The sequence below is a fragment of the Fragaria vesca genome, linkage group LG3, assembly GCF_000184155.1.
Source record: "Fragaria vesca subsp. vesca linkage group LG3, FraVesHawaii_1.0, whole genome shotgun sequence".
In the NCBI taxonomy this organism is placed as follows: Eukaryota; Viridiplantae; Streptophyta; class Magnoliopsida; order Rosales; family Rosaceae; genus Fragaria; species Fragaria vesca.
Genome location: NC_020493.1, coordinates 21199898 through 21204342, shown reverse-complemented (window position 1 = coordinate 21204342; position 4445 = coordinate 21199898). Strand labels below are relative to the sequence as shown.

Here is a 4445-nt window from a genome sequence, read left to right as displayed (position 1 = left end):
CCGGATTGGTGGCCGGAGGAGGAAGTTCCGGCGAAGGGAAGGTTTGGACAGTCGGACCTTACGGGCGGCACCGCTCACTCACGGCGGCGCTAGGGCTCCTCTCACCGGTCCAGGAAGGTTGCTGGGTTGGAGGTCGACCGAACGGGACCGGTGCGGCGGCGGTTGGTGGCCGGACGGCGGCGGGAGGACAGCCGGAAAACCGGGCAGCAGAATGCTCGGGTGCGGAGAGGAAATCGGGAGGGAGAGAGAAAGAAAAGAAGAAGAAATGGGTTGGGCTCGGCCCAGCCGACCCAACACTCCCTTATAACCCAAACTTCCAAAATAAAAACACCCCGAAAAATAATACCCGAATAAAAATTACCTTTTACTAGCTAAAATTACCATTTTTACCGTCGTCGTATTTTCCTCATACGAATAATCCTCCGCACATAATCGTCCCCGAAACCCCTCTAGGGACCAATTAAACTATTTACTCAAAGATCGAGACGGTAAAATTCTTATTATAATCACGCTAGTAAATAAGGTAAAAATATAAGGGTCGGGATGTGACAGCGCCGATATGGGGACGGAGTTGACCAGCGACCGTGTCTGTGGTGGCGCCGGTGGGTGTGGCGGCGAGTTGAGGTCGGGAGAAGAAGAATTGGGGTTTGGAGAAGAAGTGGAGGCCGATCTGTTTGGGGAAAGAGGATTATCAACTGAAATTGGATTGGGCTGATTGGATAGTGGGCTGAAAGAGTAGGTTGGGTTTGTGTGAGAGATGGGAAGGACTAGAGGATCCTCTTTGTCCTCTTTAGGAAGTGCAGAACATGGAAAAATATGTTCACGAAAAACAACATCTCGAGAGGTAAAAAAAAATTTATTCTCAAGATCATAAACTCAATAACCTTTTTGTCCAAGAGGGTACCCAAGAAAGATACAACGATGTGCACGTTTTTGTCGAATTTGTGTTTTGGGGTAAGATTGGTAGCAAAACGTAAGCAACCGAAAACCCAAAGGTGAGTATAAGTGAGTGGAATGCCATGTAACAACTCGTAAAGGGATTTGTGGGAAAGAAGTGGTGTGGGGATTTATAAGATAACAAGCAATAGTTACACTTTCTCCCCAAAACTTTAAAGATAAATTGGCTTAAAAACGAAGAGCACGAGCCACATTTAGTAGATGGCGATGTTTGCGCTCAACGACTCCATTTTGTTGTGGAGTGTAAGTGCAAGTGTGTTGAAAAATGGTACCATTGGAATCGAAAAAAGAACGCATCAATGTAAATTCACCCCCATTATCGGCACATAAGATTTTGATATCACAATGGAATTGTGTTTTAACCCAAGAGAAGAAATTTCGAATCAAGGGTTGTAGTTGGATTTTAATTTCATGAGATGAACCCAAGTGAAGCGAGTAAAATCATCAACAATAGTGAGAAAATAGCGTACTCCAGAATGAGTGTGAGTTTTGTGAGGCCCCCAAATATCACAATGAATCAAGTCAAAAGGTGCAGTGGATTTTATTGAACTGGAAGGAAAAGATAAACGAGTTTGTTTGGCTAAAGGACAAATATCACATGCATGTAGTGGATCAAAAACTATTTCAGAAATGGTTTGAGATAACCAGTGAAGAGGCGAAGATGACAAATGTCCAAGCTGTTGATGCCATAGGTCTGAGGTACGTGTGACATGATTTGCTAGGTGGGGGTTTTGGCTTGTGTTGAGGTAGTAGAGTCCGTTAAAATGCTTGCCCAGGTCAATCGTCCTCTTTGTATCCACATCCTTCACAACACAAAAATCCAGATAAAAAATCACAATGCATTTCAAAGCCCGAGTCAACTTACTCACATATATCAAATTTACTCGAAATTTAGGTACATGAAGAACACCATCAAGATTCAAATCTGTGGACAACTTAATTGTTCCAATGCTCTCAATGGTGGCTTTCCCACCATTAGGTAAACCAACAAAATCATGAGATGTTGTAATTTTGTTGTAAGTAGGTGATAAATAAGAAACATGATCCGTTGCTCCACTGTCTACGATCCAAAGTAATGTAGAGTGAGGATCAGTGTGTGTGATATTGCAGTTGGGTGTGACTATGCGTCGTGGTGCAGGATATGCAGGTATGTCATATTTGGTGAGGCTTTGGACAATATGTTCTTCTGTGTTGGCCATAACGTCGATTTGATAGTGTCTAATTTGACTGTGTTTAATATGTTTGCTGAAGATGGATGAGTCTCTAGAGTCACCAAGATCGGTGCTCTGATACCATAAACAAATTGTGAATGAAATATTTTCTGTATTAATCTAATAACAGTAATGATATAGACCTATAATATTTTCATAACAGTAGAATGAATTGGTCTATATACATATACTATGAGTTTTATTCTAGGAAAGACATGATTACATATATCAAGATCCTATAAACATTCATAGAAATGATATGTCAGAATCCCGATCCACCATTAACTCTATTATATCTCCAATCTACTTAAATGCATATCAGTAGATTATTTCATTCCATAATATAGACCTAAATGCATGTCTGGGAGATTATTGTCATCCTCCAGAGCCTTTGAGAACGACAGCCTCTTCTTCTCAAAATACCGGACTGTGTCGTATGAAAAGAATCCAACCCAACCACCTGTCCATAAACACTTGATTAGATGTTGTCTTAGGTTGGTGTACGTTATTAAAAGTTACAAAGGTTACAACTCTTACAAGTTACAACACTCTTAAGACATGAACTGAAAACGAAATCGGGTTATATATTCTATTTAATTATGTGAAACAATCAAATATGTCATTGGGATAATATAACAATTCCATCCATATTCAAATTGTGGAATTACAGTAAAACTCTAGAATTATAATGATTAGTTCTGTGTAATAAACCTGTCGCTTACCACAAAATGTGTTTGAAAGTTCATCAATGAGTTGAGGACTCCAGTTCTCTGAGATTCATTTCGGAACCGCTATGGGATCCTGCTCGACAAACTGGTCCGAAGAACAGCCTCCTTCATGGTCCAGAGCAGTCACCTTATTCTCTTTGGCTACAATTTCCATTGCTGGTTGGGCTCCAACAACGTTGTACCGCCCCTGACATAATCAAAGAAACACCAAGTCATAACGAATGTCACTCAAAACAACCACAATCATGGGTTAAGGTGGTTAACTAACAATTTTGACATCATGAGTTCAAACCTCATTGACATATGTAAGATGTGTGAGTTATTAAATAAAAAGTTTTTTTAAAAAAACCATAATATATCAAAGCATGTCTATCACAGTAAAATACCTGAGTGCTCTGTTCCACTGACTCGAATAGAAAACTTGGAGCCTCACGGTCATCCTCCTTCACTAAACACCGATACGCAAGAACCGGCGTAAGTTGATCAGAAAAGAGGCACTTGTAACGAGGAACAAGATTTCCAATCTTTGATGCTTCTTCAAACTTCTTTGCATCAGTAGCTGAAAACTGAAACAAAAAACAAACAGAAACATCAGTTTCCCAAAAAATATAGCAAATTAAAATATAAACAAAATCTCCACTACATCATGAGATTGATACAACCAAATTCCTGAAATTTTCTTCCATTAATATTCGTATATAGCTAATGAAATGAAAAGAAAAGAAAAAACATTAAAGTTGGAATTTTCCTTACATTTTCTGTCAACCAAACATTTATGAGAAAATAAAGAAAACCAGGAATTTTAAATCCAAGAATGAATCTTTTACAATGAATGAGGTAAATTCAATTGGACAACCAAGAAAAATTTCATGTCTTTTTAGTCACCCTCAATTTCTAAACAACCAAACAATGAAAAAACATAACAGGGGACATTGGATTTACCAAAAGACTGGTTCTTCTGAGAGCAACATTTGATTCTTGGGACGCAGTGGAGTTTTGAGACACATGAAAGTGACGAGCTTGAGGTTCGGGTTGAAATGCCGATGACCGGAACAAGTGACAACCGGTGAGTGGCCAGTGTAACCAAGCGGTGAGAGAAGGCGAGACCTTGCATGATGTCGGAGAAGTGAAAAGAAAACGGTAGGTAACTCGTAACTGAAGCTGAGGAGGGGCAAGGAAATGAGGGTGATGACACAGACTTAAACCATTTAAGCAGAAAAAGAAAATGATTAATTTTACCTTGTAGTTGCAAGTCCTTCTTCCCATGCCACCCATTTCCATGAACTATTTATCAACTCGAAAGACTATTTTCACAAAAATGAAGCTGGATAAAAGAGTTTAAGATGGGGCTATACACCTTCAATCAACAGGTAAAAACTTAGTTTCACATCTTGGGGGGAAAATAGATGATGTATATATAGATCGAGATACTGAGATACTGAGGTGCATAAGCTCGACATACATCGATGAAAACAAGGTCAAAACAATTATCAATTAAGAAAAGACTAGAAGGCGTTACGGTTAGGAGCTATGCATGCATTATACGTGT

General features: G+C 39.6%; 1 pseudogene; it reads right to left on the bottom strand.

Annotated features, from left to right (window-relative positions):
• The window catches only part of LOC101292105, an 8423-nt pseudogene extending 4413 nt beyond the window's left edge, over positions 1-4010 (bottom strand).
• Between the last annotated feature and the right edge of the window lie 435 nt (positions 4011-4445).